Source organism: Opisthocomus hoazin, chromosome 8 (assembly GCF_030867145.1).
Source record: "Opisthocomus hoazin isolate bOpiHoa1 chromosome 8, bOpiHoa1.hap1, whole genome shotgun sequence".
Lineage (NCBI taxonomy): Eukaryota > Metazoa > Chordata > Aves > Opisthocomiformes > Opisthocomidae > Opisthocomus > Opisthocomus hoazin.
In genome coordinates, this window is record NC_134421.1 from 56,181,139 (window position 1) to 56,203,195 (window position 22,057).

Here is a 22,057-nt window from a genome sequence, read left to right on the forward strand (position 1 = left end):
CAATCCAGGCAGTGAAAAAGGCTGAAGAAAGAAAATGTTTGAAGTTGGTACTGGGAAAGCAGTCATTCATTCAAAACTACAACACAGGCTGAAGCTCCAGAAATCCTGAAAGTCTGAGCCAAAATTTCCCTTGCTAGAAGTTTATAGGACAATTGGAAAGTGGAAAATTAGAAACTGGAAAATTAGAAGGTAGTTATAAGAAGAGAAGAAAAGAGAAATACAAAAGGGTGAGAATGACTTATTTTGCAGCTTCCAAAGCTGCAAAAGCATGCAAGTCTATCATGAGGTCAGTTTAAGGTGTTTCATAACATCTGCAGAAAAACAGTAAATGAATGGGGGTGATGTGAGTAGAGGACAACAATTTTTTTGCATATTGTTTTACAGAAGAATATGCTGAACCTTTGAGAGGTAAACGTAAAATTGGAGAATTATTCTCGCTGTACATGCCTATTCTAAAAAAATCTTTCATTTGAAACTTTTCTTTCTGTATTGAAATCTACCACAGTAACAATTCCATTATTTTGTTCTAGTCCCATACACTAATTCTAAAAAAATCTTTCATTTGAAACTTTTCTTTCTGTATTGAAATCTACCACAGTAACAATTCCATTATTTTGTTCTAGTCCCATACACTAACCATCAAAATCCACCATCATTCCACACATAGCTATTATTCAAGACTAGAATTATTCAAACTGAAATTCAAAGGTGAATATAAAATATTATTCCTTTGTTGTCACACTTTTTACTGAAAAATTCCCCAGGCTTTCTGGGTTGTGCTGATTTTTTTATAGAAGTCATAAGACTCATCTCCTATGGCTGTTGTGTACCTAAGAGGTAGGCAGAGAGCCTCAGTAAAATCCAAACACTGCCTAATACTATTCATTCTGCAGATTCTGGAGCCCTGACTGAGTACCTGCGTCCCAAAAGCTTTCTGCCTCAGACTCTGTTAATGGATGAAGAAATACCTAATAGCTCATAGTGGAAATCTGGAGAAACTATGCCTATAATCTCCCTTTTTTAATTTTCACTGTTCAGCCATTTCAAATGTCCAATGAAAGGCAAGACAATCGTACGGTGTGATTTTCAAGCCTCAAGCAGTTGTGACATACTCAACTAGATCAAGCTCATTGCTGTTGTACAATAACAGATCTGGAATATGCGTAGCCTCCTTCTACCCAGTCCTTGCCTGCCCTGGGCAGGTACCAGTAACAAGAACGACAGAACCACAGGAAATTAGCTGTATTTGCTGTGTGTGGTCTACTGGTATCTAATGCCTGAAACATCCCAGCAGGGAAGGGGGACCTACAGTCCCTTAGACCTGCTCTCATACCACTTTTCATTGTGATTTCTGAAAACCTGAAAAAAAAAAAAAAACCATGGACTAGTGGGAGAGCAGTGCTGCTCAGTTAAAAGTCTGTAGAGAAATATCTCTAGTGCAGATACCAATTACCAACTTGATATGCACATGGAGTGCATGTTTGCAACAGTGATATGAAAGCTGCCAAATCCCATCTAGTTTAAATCCTTCTCAGCTTGACATAGGCTTATCCACAGACAGCACAAAACCTCTCAACGTGCAGGACAAAAACAAAGCCCATGTCCCTCCTTTATGTATGCCACGGGCAGCTTTGCATGCAGGAACTCCCCAAGGGCTCGAGGGTGACAGATGAAATACGCTTGCCTTCACCTTTTCTTTACCCTACCCAGTCCAAGAGCAAGTCATGGTCTATCAGTGAACCACCACAGAGGACTGAGTCACAGCGATAGGGGATGGATCAAGGAAAGTTTTTGATAACTCTGAGAAAATAAAATCAATTTACAGGCTATTCAGAAACTTTTCATTCAGATTGCTTTACTAAAGATACAGGCAGGTGGATAATACTGTATATGAACAAAGAAACATATTCTTGTTTATGTTACCCATACAGAACTATGAACTATTTCATATGCACTAATGAGGAAACCTGTGATAAGCCCGTATCTGTCAGAATAAAGTTTTGTTCCTTTTTTCCTACTGAGATGGTTAGCTTCTTGCAACCTTTCTTATTTACATTTTAAATAATGAAACACCCATGAGTAGCAGGCACTTCTCCATTGCTGCTCTGTGCAAAAAGAATATTAATAACATTATTAATAAAGCTGGGAAGGCTGCAATAAAATGTCTCAGTGCTTAAAACAAAGTAGCATTTTGAAGAACTCAGCAGATTTTGTGCTTTCTGCAGGTTTGATAACACAGATAGGATTAAAATGTTTTCTGCTAGTAGATTAGAAATGCCAATTTATGTAAGAGAAACTGCCTGAAGTGTGGCCACATTTGTTCAAAGAAATTGCATTCCCAGTCGGTTACCAAACACTTGCTTCATTGCCTAGTCCTCAAACCCTTCTCACTTAAGCTGCTGCAAATCAGAATGGAATAAATGCCACTGTGGTCTCCACCAGTGGAGCTAGAAAATGTAGGATCTATGGAGAATACAGGTCCCTGGTGCAGAACCAGAGACGTAATCTCAGCACTACGCCAGAAGCTGCACTGCTAAGATTGCAGCTTGATTTGTCCTCTCACCAGCTGCAGATCACGTTGATCCCACAGCACCTTTGAAAATGTGCTCACATGATCTAGTTATGATTGATGACAAGCCTAATACATATGCTACACTGTGGATGGCACATACATTACAGGACTGAGGACTTATGGAAACAACTGGAACAGTGCCAATGCATTCTGAGACCTTCATTTCGGGTGGAGGGGCACAACATTTTTTAAATACTGCAGGTTTCCACAAGGGAAACAAATAAAACGACATATTAGAGTCACACTGCATAGTCTACATACAGTGTTTTATATCTTTTCACAATGCTAGAGGACGCATTAACTCGGGACATCAAAAATAGTTTATTTCACCCTATATGTGCTCTGTATTTTGCCTGGTCTGAAAAAATACCCCACATTTTAAAAGTCCAAATGGAAGCAGGAAAAGGTTCAGGAAGTGTTTCAGATTTTATCTTCACCAGTATCCTTTCCCTGAAGAGCTGTGTACAGTGAGGAGGGACCAGGCTTCATCCAAGACAAGGATAGCTATCCTCACCTATTCGTAACCGGTTTGTAAGAAATTTTATAGAAGATGTGGGAAAACAGGAGTCAAGCCCAGAGAAAAGGTAATAGTGGGTGTAGTCCAGCAGTAAAATAGCAAAGGAAGAAGAAGAAGCAAAGGACGGAAAAAAGGGAGTGATGCTGCTTTGCTGTCTGAAGGAGGAAGCCTGTTTTGTAGGACAGAGACGTATCTTTCTGACTCGCCTTGATATCTACAAATTGCCTTCCAAGTTGCTGACTTGTCTTATTCACTGCTTTTCTTTCTTTTCATCCCATTCTTTATTGTTAGGGCTCCTAAAATACAGCCACTAAGATTTGTTACTCTGAATATTAGTCTGAATTAGACACCACTAAGCCTGTGCTTGAAAATCACTGGAGTCATATTTATACTGTGCTGTCTTCTTAGTAATAGTTTTTCACACTTGTGGTGCAGAGTGTGTCACAGTTTTAGATCAATTACTGTAAATATATAATTTTTCAAGTTCTCTGTATAAAAAGGCTTGTATCATATATAGATATACACGAAGCACATAGTAGAAACACAGAGGAAAAAGGAGACAATATGGCCCGTGATCTACTACTGCATCCTATGCATGGTCTTACAGCTTCTCTGCAGATTCTAACCTGAAAGCCACATTCAATCTTTTCTCTTTTCCTCCTCTGAATCATAGTATAGCCGGTGCACAAATCCCTTGTATATTCAAGTCCTAGGGCTCAGAGAGCAGGGGCAAGAGATCAAGACTCAGAAAAGCAGATCAAGACTCAGAAACGCACAAAATAGAATACACTGCTGGCCCCTCTCATCCCTTGTCTCTTCAGACCAGTCTGTGGGTTGCATTTATTTGCAAAATTCTTCTTGGATTGTTACACACATTCACAATAGAGCCCGGCAGAATCCATCTGGGACTATGGACCTGTTCAGTACTGCCATACAAACAACAGTAAGGACTCACTATCCAGCAGTGTATGTCCAAGTGTAGACTCCTTCGAAGGTGCACACAGTGAATGAGGATGAGCCTCTGTAAGTGATGGAATCCAGTTTCTGTTGTAGACTCCACCTTGTGCTGTGTGCTGACGATACTGCTAAGCTTTGTCTCAAGCCAGTCATAATACAGTCCCTACCCGGACACTTTGTGTTAATGCTCAAGAAAGACGATTGATAATTCACTGAAGAATAGCAATCTGAAGGTGGATACCCTTCAGTAAGAGCTGTGCCAGCTTAGTGCCTTAGCCATTAGTAAAAATCAGTTTATTTTCTTTCAGAGCTCCCTGCAGCAGAACAGGCAGAGGATATCCCAGAGCCTGCTAAGGAAGCTGTTGGCTCAAGATGTGGTGTCAAATATCCCATTGCTCCAAAGGGTTGAATAATGCCTAAATCGCAGCTTTACCTGTTCATGACAAGTGCCTAGTCCCAGTTCTAATGACTCTGCCCTAACAAGTACTATTGATATGAAACTGAACTTCTTTAGCAGGAGAGAACAAGAAACACCAGCAAATACAAGAGATGGAGCAATTTCAGAGTCTCCTAAGATTCAGGAGACTACAGTTCAAGCCCTCATACCAAATCAAGCATAGTATGGGCATGGTCCCTAAGCCACCTATATACCAGGCAGTTGCTATTCTGCAGTTCAGCCTCAGGAAGATTGCTTCCCACATGTCTTGATTGCCAATCCAGAGCTAAAAACCAGCAACTAGAGCATTCTAATCAAGCTGGTCTTGGAGCACAGCAGTCCATTTGCTCCAGAGACCAAGGGCTAGGTGAGGCTGTCAGCATCCTTTTCTCAGTTCCTTATGAGACAGCTCAAATGAATGAATAAACATTTGTGGGAAGTTTAAGGCTCTGGATCAGATAGTCAACAACTCCACAAGGAGAAAACTAGCAGGTTCAATGACCATCGGGTTCCCCAGTCATCCCAAAACCTCATGAGGTGGTACTCATAAAAATAAAGGTAACCTAGCGGCTTCTAAATATGAGTTGTGTCCCAAGTTCTGACTGCACCCCAGAGGCCAGAGCCTTCAGTGTGTGACACTTTCCAAAATGACTTCATGGGCAGCAAAACAGCACCTCCTGGGAAAAGAAAAAAGGATTTCTCAAGAGAAACATACTGATGCAGGAGGGGTATTTCTGACAATGCTTCAGGGCCATTCAGAAGAAGAATGAACGTGTACAAAAGAGAGGGAGGATTTTACATTACAATAAAAAATGCAGTACACAGATGAATGAGAGATATTGCTAAAAACAGTATGAAGCTATGAAGCCCTTACAGGTAAATGTAGCCAAAAACATCTGGGTGGGTTGAAGTTTCAAGTGGGAGCTGGGAAGAAGTGTTCCTGCAATCAGATAAATGGAATTCTGAAAGATAAGCTATATATGGCTGAGTGACCTACATTTTTAGTTAGGGTTGTCAATCAGGCTGGGTTAAAATACCGGTAAAGATCGTAAACTGCTTCCAGAAATGCCTGAGAGTCCACTGCATATCTTGACTGTTCGTCTGATTTAAGGATTGGAGAAATACTCTTCTCCCCTAAACCACTGCAAACAATGCAATTCAATGAAATATTAACAGTTTACAAGTCATTTGCAAATATTATGTGTTCAAACTGCTATGATGTTCTACGAATTACATCTGTGACTGACAGCATATACATATGGAACAACAGTGAGCTGAAGGAAGACCCTGAGAACATTCAATGTATAGAATAATAAAAAACTGCTTTAGTGACAGTTGTTTACTGTCCAGCGAAAACATTGTATCTGGGAATACTTGTTACAAGAGCTGTAGGTTTCACCACATTGAACTCAAAGATTTGCAGCCACAGAGGAAGCATTAAAATCAACAACACAGAGAAATGTCTTCAAAGTGCGAGAAAGTCTCTTGGATTCTTAGAGTGCCTAATGACTTCACGTGAAGCACAGTAAGGCACAGGAATATCTTTCTACCCACCTCATTGAAGAAACTCTTTTGTATGACTGGGTTCAATATTCACAGACACAAATATTTTTTTTCAGAAATATGTCATGTATGTAAATATGTATAAAATATATAGCTGTGCATATCTATGCACAGGAGAACAAGCTGCACAAAGAAAGCCTCTTTCCTTTCAGCATGGTGAAAACGAGTGTCTGAGTGGAGGCAGATTAATTTCTGAGTAGTGCGAAAGCTTCTGTGCTGTCTTAGTTAAATGGCTTTTACTGTGTCATCATGGCCAACTGCAAAGCTCTGAAGGCATAAATAGCTTTGCCAACTTGTGTTAATTGAAGATGTTCATAATGCTTCTCCAAGCACTCAAAATTGTAGCAAAAGATGCCAGAGAGAGTCCATTAAATAACAGAAGAACCTGTTGGTACTTAGAGTTAATAAGCTACCTTGCCAAAGAAGATATGATACCAGATCTAACACAATGTGACAGAGAAAGAGCTTTGCAATAACAGTAAGTTTTAAAAAAAAGATTTGTACATTATAAAATCAGATAGATTGCTATGAACATCTAATCCGACTTCTTGTATACCAAATACCATAAAATCTGATCCAGTTATCAAGCCCACAACTTCCCGGTGAGCAGAAGCATAGCTTTCTGAGAGACTTCAGGCTAGATTTAAAAGTATCAGGAACAAAATTCCTGATAATTAGTGTTATTTATACTTTTTTTCCTGTCTCTGATTAGTTATGGCATCCTACTATGCTTTTCTTTTAATAGATCAAAGGAACTTGTTCTTCTTAATTCTCTTCCTTGTTGAAGCACTTCTTGACCTTGGCAAAGATAAAATCAAATTTCTCTAACCTCTTCTTGAGAGCACGCTTTCTAGGACTGATACTGTCCTTACAGCTTTTTGCTAATTCTGTCCAAGACCTCAACTTCCTTTGAAGTTTTTCAGTTGTTTGTGGGTTTCGTTCATGCCAGAAAAGTAGGAATAATACCTTCTTATGTCTCTACTTGATGTTTCCCTGCTTTCTAAAAATACACCGGTAGCATTTTTAACCACTGCAGCATCCTGAAAATTCATTATATGAAGAGAAAACATGATTTTTACAGAAGGGTTCTCAGGAAGATGTAAGACCAAAAGTAGCAGGAACTGGCGGTGTCTTCCTCTATCTGACACAGTACAGCTACTGCCTCCTTTCTCTCCATTTCTTAACCTCCCTTTTCAAGCCCTATCATCTCCCTGAAACAATGCAAAAGTGTCCATAGGGCACACAGTTTGGAAAACGGCAGCAGTTTTTCTTATGTAAGGCCATAACTCAGTGCCATGATCAAGACGGGGTTGTTTTGCTCCCTGGTGTTCGTATACTTTCTGATTACTCTGAACTGGATTACTCCGAACATTCCCTTTTCCATACTCACATGCAAGTGCATCATATTGAATGCTTCTACTGGTAATCTTCTCTCCCTTCTACTGATGTGCAATTTCATCCAAAGGAATAGTCTGTTTTTCTGAAACATCTCTCACTTCAAGATCTTTTTTAATGATCCCCAGCAATTTCCTGAGAGACACATTCTCTCTTTTTTACTTTTATGTTTCTGTTCTGTTCTGCAATTCCTAGTACCTCTTTTTAATTTTTCGTTTCTTCTCCTCAGCATTACCCTCTCTTTACTTCAGCTGTTCTTTGCTTTTTCTTTAAACACTTAAGTTTTCAAATTAACTTTGATCTCTCTGTGTAGGTTGTCCTGGATAGTACTGCTTTTTATCTCTGTTGTATGCCTGCACCTTTTTCTCCATTAATCTTCCAAACCTATAAATTATTGCGGAACATATTTCTATTTTCCCCTCACTGCTTCCAGCCACAGAGAATTCACACTGACTTTAGACTTACTACTTTAAAATTGTCCAAGACTTTTATCATTCTCAGCTTTTTGAGAAAGGCTGTTAATATTTTAGGGCTATATTTTGACCTCAGAGAAACACCTGTACGTCCAAGTGTCTTCAGTGCGAATCTGTAGGCATCTTTCAGGGATGAGTTTGGCCTTCATTGCACAACCTAAGTTGAAATATGTTCCAGTGCACTGAGTATATTCTCTCCACTGTCATGTCATATCCATATATAAACTCAATTATGCTGTGTCTCATTTTGGGACACGGGGAGCGACATCTTGCAAGTTAGGCCTGTGCAACAGCAGAAGAGCTATTCTATTAAAAGATAGAAATTTGGGCAAAATCTTAATTGGAATGTCTAGAAATGCAAATAAAGTATAAATAATAAACACATCAAGCTATGCAGCATAATTCTTTTATCACTCAACATTTTAAGGATGTGGATGAATTTTGGACTTGTGAGAACAAAAAAAAGTTGATTTCTTCAGTCTGGGCTCCATAGGGAGGCAGAAAAACTGCTCACAGCCTTGATCATTTTTGATATATGAAAACATCCTCCTAATCCACAAAACCCAGTGATTTAAGGTGGAAGAAATATCTTCTGGGTATGCATACAGCACTCTGTGTTACAGTATCTGAGGGCACGTCCCCTACGATGCTAGCAGGTATTGAGCATTGACTCATGCATAATTTTAAACCCCTACCAGATAAATGTTTACATATGTTTCATTTGCTTGCTGCGTGTTATGTCCTTCAAAAAAAGAGGACGTCACATGACACTTCTTTGGAAGAGGGGAGATAGTTTTTTCTCTGGGGAGCAGTGGATGCATTCAGACAGAGAACTCAAGGAGCAGTCAGTCCTCAGCCCTCAGAGGCAGTGGTAAGAGTCCTCGTGAGGATCAGAAAGGACACTGCAGAGTTTGCTGCAACACAGAAAGCTTCTGAGTTGGCTGAATGCAAGCCTAAATGCAAAGACTTGCAGCAGGCAGAGGAAATTATTTATTAGACATTTTTATTGCTACTTTCTTTGAGATTGTGCTACTTAAAAAGCAATCTAAGCTTGTATTTCTAAAAAAAATGAGATTTGGTGGCTTAAAGGCTTTTGTTTGGGAGCTCATTAGAGTGAAACATCTGAGCGGATCCCCTCCAAGTTCTGGCCAATTCAAGATGCCTGCTGGAAAATCTCCCCCCTCACCACTCTACATGTTTTATTAGTGTGTGACAGCATGCGAAGGAGCAACTCCATGCCCAACAAGCTGGAAAAGCAAAGTCAAGAGAGAATTTAGGGTCTTGATTCCTCATGCATCAAAGAACTAAGGCATGATTAATGTAGCACAGGTTGCAGCTCACTAGCTGCACAGGCATAGGCACAGGCACATGACCCACATTCAGTTTGCCTCATTGACCTGAGGTCTCTGCCGCCCCTGATCTGCATAAGAAGTGTTTCTGCTATGTGATGGCCTCCAGTGCTGGAGAGTCAGGACTACCTCTGTTAACTTCTCCATCTAATGACTTCTCCATGGAAAGAGCAGATACATCAAAAGCATGTCTGGGGTCTGTACTGCTCAAGAGCTCTCCAGACAGCAGCAGGACTATTTGTCACAATTAGCCAGTTTCAGACATGGCCTTAATATTAAATTATGTTTTCCTTGAAGAGAAAAACATTGTTTTGTGCTAATTGTGACCATAAAACAAAGGAAAGGCACTATAATGTGAGAATGGATTCAGATGCAAACATACTTTGAAAATAGAAGTGCTAAATTAACGCTTTATTGCATTAGCTAACTATGCATAATGCAGTTTTTATAACAATGATATATTGAATTAATACAAATTTTCACAGGCTTGAATGAATTCTGTGCTGAATCAGGAAGGCACCTTTTACTGTTTTCTAAAAGCAACTGAGCTGATGGTCTCTTTATCAAGAAGGCAATTAATAATCCCCTGATTGTTTCACACAATTAAGGGATATGCCATATATTAACAAATTCTTTTCATTGACATAAGGATAATTTTACCCCATGTTATGTCTATATTCTGAGACAGCTTGAATACAGATTACTTGAGATAATAACCACATTTAAAGAAAAACCTCTAAGCAAGTTTGTACTAGCAATCATCACCTAATCTCCAAATCCATTTACTTCTGTGGGGTGATACAAATACTGTTTATCAAATGCCACAATTCAAGATTATATCTTTTCACAGCGGACTTCAGAGCTCAGGCTATCCATTTCTCTCAATGACAGGGTGAACATTCTTAGAACAGGCTCAATCTTCATGATGTCAGATAAAAGTTAGTTTGATTCAATTATGATTTTGGATTCAGGAGAAACTGAAATGAGTGCTAGCCATGAGTAAATCCTTTAAATTGTCAGATTATGCTTGTTTTGTTGACATCTTTAATAAATCAGATAGGATATTTACATTTTTCTGTTCTGAATTGAAACTATTGAATATTTAAGAGATCTGTGTTTGCACCTCACTAAAATTCTATGTTAGATAAATAAAGCATGATCACCCATTCCCTGTGCCAAACCTGACTTTATGGTTACCACATGAAGAGATATTGCACCCAGAAAATAATAGTGTCTTGGCTATACTCCTGGTTCTATAGTAACATTTCCTAAAAGTAAAATTGATAGCATTTGATTTCAAGAACAGAAGACAGATATATCATAGTTCAAATAGGACATGAGCACCTTTGAAATTCTTACCACAGTTGCTCAGCTCCTGTAAATCAGCCCTTGATTTTTGAAATGTTCATTACTCCCTTCAATCTAGCCACAGGCCCAAAAGAGTAATTTTTAATAATAACAGTATTAGTTTCAACACAGTCCCCCTGTTTTTCTCAATGCCTTGTCTACTTTTGAACACAAAAGAGAAACACAATTAATTTAAAATAATGATGATTGTTTTTCCTTATTGGAATAATATTTCTATTAATATAGGAAAAAATAAACCTCAAAAAATAACATTTTGGTTTTCATTTCATCGAGAAACTATTTTGGTCAATAGTTTACTTGGTTTTGTTTATACAGACTTCGAAATCAATTTAAGGGAGAAAACTTTTATCCATGGTCAGTTGGTGGGGACCAGCTTATATTCACATTGTCAAGACCATCTTACTGGTCTACTGGCATGGAACATGTATATCCATGATGTGCATCAGGTGGCACACACAGTGGCAAATGATTTTTTAGCCCATAACCTTTAGCACCTCACGACCAGCAGACCCTCTGATACGAACCATATGATGTCTATCTACTTGTCTGTTTAACACACTGCATCACCCTGCTCATATTTCCTGTGTGAGAGGACCACCCTCTCCTGCAGGTGTTTGGAGAACATTTACTATATATTTCTGGACCATATTGCCAGCTGCCCCTTCAGAAAAGCATTCAACTAAATCAGAAAGGTCTTATCAGCATACAACAGAAGTCCAGGGTGCTGACTCTGACAGCGGCCACAAGTAGATACGACCAGAGAATGTGAGAAATTAAAAGCAAGTAGCACTCCTCACTTCCGACAAAGGGGACATCATTACACAGAGGTGATTATACCTAATAATTTATGATGGATTTTTTTGTTAATGTGTCCAGTTGCTTTTGAAAGCCAATAACTTTCACAGCATACTGTAGCAAGGCATTTCACAGAATAATTACCAACTGTTTGACGAAAGTCCATCTTTTATTTACCTTGTGCCCACCATTTTTCAACCTCATTTCATTCCCCCAGTCCATATACCAGAAGAGACTGTGATCAGTAACTATCTACCCTCTCAGTGTCACTCTTTGCCATACAGGCTCCTAAACAGTCTTCCTCACTTGTCTCTTTTCCATCTGGAAGAGTCTAGGTCCCCTTAGTTCATTCTCGTACAGAAACAATTCATTGCTGGAGGAATCAACTCTACTTCACCAGCAGGAAATGGAGGATGTCTTGGCTGGCAATGTTTCCCAACATCTCATGCTTTTAGTCATGGTCACAGCCCTAAGCAGTTCCCCTTTCGTTTTTCCTGAGGCCTGGAGGAGTACTTCCCAATTGAGGGATAGCAACACACAAGTGGGAAGGCAATCACCAGGTGCAGAACTGTCAGCAGAGCAGGGCAGTATCACTGAGGATCACTCAGGATCCAGCACATCATCTGATCCTTCAGCCCTGACACACCACCACTCAGGATCCAGTGGCTGCGGTAACGATGCACCCCACTTTCAGTCAGCAGGTACTTGAGCTGGAACAGAAGGGCTATTACTGAGCAGAGCATGGCAGTCGTAGCTCTGTGGCCCTTGCACTCGGGTGGTGAGGTGTAGCGGAACTGGAATGGGTTTCTCTGGAGCTTATCTCAGCCTCTTGGTGCTGTGCTCTTGCAGTGCTCACCTCCTGTCCATTAAAGGCTGTTTCCTTGCATAATCTCTCTCCCTTAGGGAGGAGTCATGGCCTGCCTTTCATGGCCTGCTGAGGTATTGTTACTGGATGACTGTCTCAGGCAGGAAGAGTGAGACACAGTGCACTGTCTGTGAGGCTCACCCTGTGGAAGGAGTTATTCTCTGCTTCACAAGCACATTTTCCTGCCAGCTGATGTACTTGTATTGTTCAAGCAGAAACTGAGATCAAACTAACAAGTCTGTGGTGTGGACAGCCAGGACTAGAGCCCTGCAGAGAAACAGAAAGAAAAACAACATGACAGTGAGGATGAGTCAGCCTTGTTTCAAAATGCTACAGAATGAGAAAATCGGATAGACTGGCAGTTACATGACCTTTTAGCCAAGCGTTTGTGTGTGGTGAGATCTGTCTCCTAAGACCAAAAAGCGTTGACTTCCCCTGGTGCCCTCACACAAGCTCTCTGGCTTCTTCTGAGGAAATGACCAGTGTCAGTGAGCACACCTGTGTGGTTCCATTTGCACCTTAATTTTATCCACCTCTGATCCCGCTTTTACTCCCTCTGCCTTTTAATATTGTCAACTTTTCAAAATCAGAATAGGACACAGAAAACAGTGCTAAACACTCACTCCCAACTGCACACACAGGATCGGGGCCACACAACAAAACACAGATCTATGAGCTGATTAAAACCCTGCAGGAGGTCATCTGATAATTTTTCTAGTGCGATTACTCTCATTAAATGGGCAATGGCTTTCTTTGTGTTTGGATGAGAAGAGTTTTCCCTACAGTTCCCATGAACTAAATGTCAAAATGTCTGTGTGGGGAAGAATCCCTCCGTTAGATGTGGCCAAACATGAACGTTTCATTGGCTGCGTCAGAGCCAGTTACTGTCAAATACTTCTTATGAAGACACCTACCCACGTAAAACAGAAATCAAGAGGCTGAATGGCCCTGACAGCCTTTTTGCACTGAGGTTGCTAGGTTATAGCAAGTTCCAGTCAAGAATAATTGAACTTAGTTCAAATTAGATTGTTGCTCCTTAGCTCTGCGAAATGAGGTAGATGATCACAGCTCGTTTCCCATTAGCCTAGCTGTCTGCTTTACTAAAACCACCTGCACAATTGAAACTAATTGGTGCCCTCAGTAGCCGTGTCAACAGAGAGGATACAATTAAATAGTAATGGATTATGAACTATATCCTTCCCCTCAAGACACGGTACCTTCAGACAGTGAGCAAGCTCACCTGGCTGGTGCTTGGAGTGAGGCTGCATTTACACCAGTGGGCTCCCAGTCAAGATGCAGTCACAAGCAGACATGTAGGCTTATGCACAAATGAACATTAATAAGGATATATTTATTCAGCTAAAATGTAGGCAGGCCTAGAGCAGTGGAAAACACATACTACTCTATCTGAATAGAAGAGATCAAAGTGATATGAGCCCTAGAGCTATCAAAAGGCCATCAGACACAAATCTCATGAGGGTGTCCTACACTCCCTTTCCCCCAGGGACTCATGCAAAGTCAGTGCAGCAGTAACAAGTGAACGCCACTGGCTCATAAAGCAGCATATTTAGAGCAGGCTGAGAACAAACTGACACAGTGCTGCTGCTGGTAAGGGCAGCCTCTGACCAAGAACCTGGTGGCTTTCACCCATCAGTGGGAGGCAGACAACACAAATCTGGTGCACTTCTGGCAGAAACAGTTCCTCTTCTAAGCTCTCACTGTTGTTACTACTGAAAAGAATTTATCCTAAAAATAAATTGCACCTTGGCCTAGATCACTGGTTCCAGCCTTCCCCAAGCCTGCTGTTTTGTCATTCTCCTCTTTTCACTGCTTGCCTAGACTTCTGCTGCTGGCTTCCCACATCTCAGCTCTCCTAGGCAGCACATGCAGCTCTGCCGTATCATCCTCCTCCATTTGCCGCCTATCATCTCGAACAGGGATGCTTTCTGATGATTTCAGGATTCCTGCCACTGCCCTCTCACTCCATTTTCTCTTGAGATACCCCCACCACCTCCTACCCCTACTACTGCAAGGTCAGCTGGTGGCATGTTGTCAGTGTCCATAATGCACAATCAACTTTTCAGTAACCAAGACTAGCACCCTCCATTTCATTAGCTTCTTTGGACAACTGTTTCATACATTAAGGCACCCCAGCACAAACAATGTGGCATGTAGAGACTGGAAAGGAAAAGTGACTGGGGCCTGGGTGAGGTTTGTGCTCTGCTCTGTTTAGTTCAAAGTACTCAGCTCTGGCCAGTTGCATTCACGTTGCCCTCTGCTTCACCCCTACTCAAAGAGCAATGTCTATGAACGGCATGAGGATGCCATTCAAGGGCTGGATCTTAAGGAATTGCTTTGTAGACCAATTGAAAAATGCTGTTATTGGTTTTTACAGATACAAGAGTACCTGTGCTTCTCGGTTACTCTTCTTGATATGGCAGTTTCTACTTTGAATTTCTACAGGGTGCTTTTTTCTAAGGACTATGAAATGGTTAACAGGCACCCACAAAGAAAACTTCATACCACAGCTGGGAGGAAGAGAAGGAAAACTTTTCTGCTTGGGTAGTTATTTTTCCCTCACTCCAGGCTGGTTTGGAGTTCATATCATCAACTGCAGAGCCAGGACTGAATGCCAGGCACCCTTTCCTACACTCTAACAAATATCAAACACTTGCTCTAGCCGTACTTGGTGCCTCAAAGGGGTTGATGCTTTGACACAGCAGAGGCAATCATTTACTGTATTGTTCTGCCTAGAAATATGACAGTTCAAAGTATACTACTTTGTGCTGCTTCAGATTTTCCAGTGTTCATTCAGTAGAGAATTGCTACTCACTGCCAGCCTCTGTTCAATAACATAAAATATCTGTAACACAGCTGGAGTGATATCCGTCAATGTATCGACACGCACAAGCCATGCAGTAGTTCAAAATAGATTGTCAAAAAAGCAAAAAACAGCTTCTGATGCCAGATAATGACTATGAAAGACAATGTTTGATCTCAGAGCTTTGGTTTAAGATGCATCAGACACGTGGCACTCTCTGGGATGCCACATTTCTCAGGAGTGGTTGGAGTGCACACCTGCTCCTGATGTGACTCTTACAGTCAAATTTTCAGATGACTCGTTTAGCAAACTGAGCTGCTTAGAAAGTCCAGCCTTGGATGTGGATGATAAGCTGATTTCAAGTCCCCGCTCTTTTTTATAAAAAGGAGAGATTGAGAGAAGAAGCCAAAAGGGTAACTGCAAATTGCTTTTTACTTAAAAAAAAAAAAATTTCTGCACTTCTGAGGAGGTGGTATATTAAGCACCTGTAGACTTTCCCTCACACCCACTCCCTGATTACACTAGGATAGAGACGTTGCTCTACAGTGAGTTTCCTAAAGCATAATTCTGCTTCTAATCATCATGCATTTAAAAAAATTTAATTAGAAAAAAAATCACCAAAACTAGAAAAAAGCATGAAAAAATACCTATGCTTGGACAGAAAAAATCCCCACATGAATTAAAAGTGAATGAGTCTACAATTGAGTGCTCATCCACCTCTATTTTTTAGACCTTAACATGATTTCCTTTTTAGCTGACAGTTTCTTTCATCTGCCCTGTAGTGAATGTAGATGGTTTCCTCTTCGTGGTTCAATTAGACATTAGCAAAGAGATGTTATTAAACTGTTTTTCCCCAGTCAACAGATGTGTGACTTCAGTCTAATCGGATCAGAAAGGATACAAGGGTAAGTTATGTTTACTAATATTTTCATTTTAAAAACTAAAAAATACTGTTGGAATAATAGGTACTTTTATGCTAACAATGTAAAAACGTGTTTTTACAAGACTCCTATGTTCTCGTTTGCCTCTCACAATAAAACATGGACTAAAAAAACAGCATTATCTAAAACTAAGACTTAGAGGACTGATTAAGGCAAATACATGTCATTGAAATGTATCTTTAGTTGTGATCTCGCTAGGAGATCACACATCACTTTGCAACTATATTTGCAGCCTTTGTGAACTTCTTAGCCAAAGAACAAAATCTACCAGAAGCTTTCCCCAGCATCCTGAAATTTCTGTGTAGTTAATCTATGTAGAGCAAAGTCTGTCCTTCACTTTGATTATATTCCTTGTTTAAGAAAAATGCACTGAAGTCTAATTGTTCTTTTAAAGAAACCGGGAGATGGTGTACAAAACACTTGATCAACTGTTTCAATTGAAAGAGCATGCAGTAAAAGCATTAAAAGATAGAGTTATGTGTCTTTAGAATACACGGTAATAAATAAATTAAATCACCCAGAACAAATAGCACCAGCTGCTTCACAGATAAATATAGAAACTTGGAAATATAAAGGATAAACAACTTCAAACTAAAATAAAAAGAAAGGAAACAGTAAGAGGCAATGAAATGTTGTCTTAGTCTCAAAAGCCTTATGTCTCCCATTTATTTTGTACTGAGTCCATTTACTTTTCTCTCATGCTCTTCCCTCTATACACTTAGTGCATACTAAACAGTGTAGCATGAACTGTATTATGATACACTTAAACTTGATGGTGCCTAAGCTTACTTGTGGTTTTTGGAGACAAATGTTATATTCAGTTTTGGAAAATTCTTTCTCCTTTTCCTCTCCTTTCATTAGCATCTAAAATGTCACTTGTGAGTCGGCTTTCCCCCCAATTTATTGACCATTCTCATGGTAAAAGGAAGAAAGCTGAAAGATAATTAGATTTTGAGTCTCTCTGAGTAATTTTAAGAGCTTTGGGAGTCTGACTCCAGGATATATTTTATATCAAACTCAGCTTTGTTCATTCAGTATAAAAGGCTGTATATTACAAGACAGGATGGCTCAACTTCACAGGGTTATGGAAAGGCAAGGGGGTGACATATTCAGAGTTTAATTATATCAGACTTAATTTCAACTCCATCATCGTAAATAAGTGTAAACCAACATGTTTAAAGTTGACAAAATTGATCTTTCCTTAAGAAAAAGCAATGAAATGTTTTGAAAGATGCCAGTTAACTGAAACTGATAGTAACAAATCCATTTACACCAGGAAACATATGCTTTAACCAAAACAAACAAACAAAAAACCCTCATCTTGTCAAAACTTACTGTGACAAGAATAGATTTCCCAATTTTGTCACAAATAAAGTAAAAATTTATACAAAAAAACCATAGAATTTTCTATAAAAGGTCAGTTTGTAAAGGTCATATTACTTCCTTAGTAAAATATTACCATGAAACCCTGGGGGTTAGCATATCTTCTTTTCACTTGCTACAAATAGAACATAAAAGAACAGAAAATCAACAATTTTGCCATAGGAAATAGTTACCCCGTGTTTTTCTGAGAAACTCAGTGCAGTGTGCAAAAAGTTACTGCTCACCTAAATTTAGCCATGACACACAGCTGCCATATTCTGAGGTAGTGAATCTGTTTAAGGAAGGCTGCCATTAACTGGCTGTCTGAGTTGGAACAACTTGGATATCCTTCTGTTTTGCAGTTACACTGACGTAAATGCTTTCACGGTGCTGCAATACTAAGTCACAAACTGTAAGAAGGTGGAGAATAAGAATTATCTTACTGAAGGTTCAAACGCTTTCCCTGTGGCTTATTCATTTCTGTGACCTGAACTGGACTGTGAGTTCCATGTACAAGCTGCACAATACTAAATCCTCACCAACATTCTTTAATTTTCTTGGTTATATTCATCTATACCATCTCAAATATTTTTTCACATTCCTCAAAGCTTTCATTTTTCCTATACTTAGTAACTGCTATGACGTCTTCAGTCTTTTCTCAGTACTTCTTCAGAACATCTAATCCTTACTAGACCCTCTAGACTCTTCGTGTCATACTCATCTTCTCAGTTCTCTCAGGTCTTCTAGTAAAAGCAAAGCATGATTCACCTCTCTAAACTTTAGCTATGCAAAAGTTCAGCTAAGTTGCTCACCCTTGAGTCACTCTGCTTGTGGAAACAGGCAGATCCAAAGGGTGATGTGACTGCTCTTAAGACAGGGAGCTTATTTTGATGTATCAATTAACTTGCAGATGTGTAAAGTAAGGCAAAACAGATACTAGTCACAAGGCCTATATTTGACCAGATCCAGCCCTTCACCCTTTTAGCACTCCATATTTGTATATTTTGGTTATGAAAAGAGGCCATAAACCCACAGTGGGGAAAGTTAGATATCAAAATGTTTATTTCATTTACCTGGAGTATTTCTGTGATGCACTTCTTTTGTATAAATAGCTCAACTTTCATTGGCTTGCTTTGCTCCAATATCAGATTACAAATTCATGTCTAATTTGCTGTCCTCTCTCTTCCCCAAGGTCTCTTTTAGCTTTACTGCTTTTTCCATCCCACTTAATATATGTTTTCCAGTTTATTTTCTCCTGCATGCTTTAGTTCTTATTTCTGCCAGCTGAAAATCTTTTTACTGTGTTGGAGCACTTAGGCCTTTTTTCCTTATTTCCCTTATGTCCCTTCACAATATAGTTCATGTCCTTGAGAACATATCAGGACTACGTATCTTGATCGTCTGTCTGCACTATATTTTCTCCTAATGAAGAAATTACATAGGTTTGGCAAAATACTCAAATGTTGTTGTTGGAAGGTGAAGTTTTTAATGGAAATAGTGATCAAAACCTCTTTTATTGAAATTCATCACACCTATCACAGGCAAGCAGGGCAGGGCAAAACATTTCTGACCAGTCCTAATTCCCATTTATTTTTCAGCAGCAGACTGGTTAATTTGCTATAATATGCTAAATTTTCTAGTGACAGCTGGAATGTGAGTTTAGACAGCCTTTGCACTGTAAAGTTCATTACTGCAACAGGGAATAGGAGAAATTGTTTTCCCTCACTTTCAACAAGAAAGTTTTAAATCAGAAGGAGGAAGAAGATCAGATTTGAGAAATTCTAGTGGAGTGGAAAGTTCTTCTTAAAAAGAACTTGCGAGTTCTTTTTACAGCTTTCATCCTTCCTATCATCACAGTGAAAAGTCTGTTAGTCAAGACTATACACTAGTTTATAGTCTTTGCCTGTCATTTTGGAGTTCTTTCACAAATCTGAAGAACAAGAGGTCAGAATGATTTCCTATTGCATTTACAATTTTATGATATTTCATGGGTGAACATTATTAAAAACATCAGGAATACTGTGAATCATAATTTCTCTTCATGGTATCACCACACTATCGCAATACACAACACACAGAGATGAGACCTGGAAATTTGGGTATTACTGTTGGCCATGTTGCTGATTATCAGTGGACCTCTGATGAACAGACAGCGGATGGTATTTATCACACTATCTGCAATATTTCACAGAAGGGATTTTTTTTTTCCTCTTGCCAAATACCTGCTAGGCTTTTCTTTTTGAATGTGTTAGTTGTTTCAAATATATTTGAGTTGCAACAAATATTTTCCTAGTTCTTTCAGATCCACATCATCTCTGCTGATGCAAATCACAAGTAACTTAGTTGGATAGTCCAGCTGTGAGATCTTACTTTATGGAGGAGGGATTTTTGTTTGATTTTTTGATTTGAGTCCCAAAGCACTGCTAAAGGCAGGTGTCATACACAAGTACTATTTTCTCTTTTCAGCTTTGTCAATAAACTTCATGATTAAGCTGGCCTCCATGGGATCCTTGTTCAAGGCTTCTTAGGCACAAAGGCTTGCCATTGAGAAATACTGATGACATGGTATTCTGTTTTCTCCCCTCGTGTCTCAGAATCAAAGGCAAATCTCCCATTTCATGTGTCATCCCTCGTCCGTATAATCCTGTAGTGAGGCAGGGAGTACCAACATGAAGAAAGATGAAGGTGAGCATGAAGCAGAAAGTCTATAAGCAAAAGGTTACAGAATTATAAAATTAAGGAACGCATACGAATTTTTTGTTACTGCTCTGAACAGTAACTTCTGTTTTCTTAAAAAATTGAATTTAAACGTTCTGTTTAGTATAAGGAAGATCATTAACTTGTTTAAGAACAAAGAATGGGAGAAATCAGCCGATACATAGACTCTAGTTTCTCAAATTTCAGGCAGCCGTGCTACAGCTGCCTGGTTTGCAAGGAGTCTGAGAACATCTGTACCGTGCATAAAGCGATAAAAAATCTTCCCAACACCCTATCAGAAAGCCGAGCCTGAACCATGCCCCAGGTAAAAGCAGGAAAAATTTTACTAATATCACAGGTCCCTACACTTTAGTTGCTAAATAAAACTCAGAGAGAGTCCTAAGACAGTCACATACTTTCACTACAAGACTGCTGCTAATTTAAATTCAGGAAAGAATTTTCTCCTGAGCTTATACCTGACAACTGGTTTTACACTAACTGTGTGATCAGGGCATGTCAATCAGTCATCTGAGGAGGTAATGCCATTAAAGGTACAATTTTACCCCACCTATGTCTACTCACTCACCTCCGAGTCTTCCAAGGACAGTAAATGCAGACCCCAGAAGCCAAATTACAGATCAAGACAGGAAACTGATAGCTGATTTCTAACCAGTGCTGAATAGAAACTCAGAAATATGGATAAGATTGCATGATTTTCTGGCAATAGCATTTGTAAGGGACCTCCTTGGGAATACTGACACACCATGTATTTGAAAACTGTCACTGCGAACTTGTGCCCTGGAATAAAATGAGTTCCCAAGATTCTATGATAAATCTCACTCCATGAAATCTCCTGCTTAATTACTTGATGCTTTCCCAAGCATACAACATTGCTTTTAAAACCGTTTAAATTACTCAATCCCCTCCCCCTTTGTCAGACAGTTCCAGAAACTTACTTCTTGGATGGATAAGGAACCTTCTTCCAATTTCCCCTCTAAATTTATTCATGGTCAATTTATAATCAATTTATCTTGTGCCAATATCATCCTTTAACTTAAATAATAATTCTTCTTCTTTGATATTTACCTCCATAGTATGTCATTCATTCATTTAATTCATACAGTTTAAAATAATCTTAATAAATGTGAAAATATTGTAGCTATAAAATGAAAACGCACTATGATGACCTTTACTGGAGTCTGGCACTAACCTGATTTTATTAAGTATCAGAAATGTTATAACGGATATTAAAGTGCAGTGACATTCCCACATTATGCAAATGTATCTGGACTCATTTAAATTCTTTTTGTCTTTCCTCCTCCACCTTTTTCTATACAGTTTAGCCTCACAAATGAAGAAGTTTTAATACTAAGCCCAAGTTCTTAGAGAAGCATTTGCATATTTGTGTCTGCAAATAAAAGGTAGGAAAGGGGCTCTACCGAGTTATGTTCATCGTGTCTAGCAGGCAATTAATCTTTCTTCCAACGTAGAACTATTGCTAGACCATAAACCATACACACAAATGGACCTTGCCACCTTTTAGTGGTGGAGAACACTCACGGAGTTAAAAAATATGGTGTTTTGAAATGGAACAGTTTCATGTAAAGGACAATAGATTAGCCCTCTAACCCATGTGATCCTCTGCCAAAGGAACTGTCATTTACTGTAAGTGGCCAAATGGTTAAGCGCATAACATGGTAGTGGTCATACAGAAAATTGCTCTGTCATCAGCTCAGCTTTCTGCTTATAGATCTCATACTTTCTCTTCAATAATAGAGAAGGGCGTAACATGCCTTTCAGCACATGGATTGTCCATGTAGTACTGTACTTCCAACAAATCTTTTCATAGACAGTCTAAGCCATTATTATTGTTCTATTGCAATATGATATTTTCAGCTATTAAATGCCAAACTGCAACTTCACGAACATAAATAGGTGATTTTAAT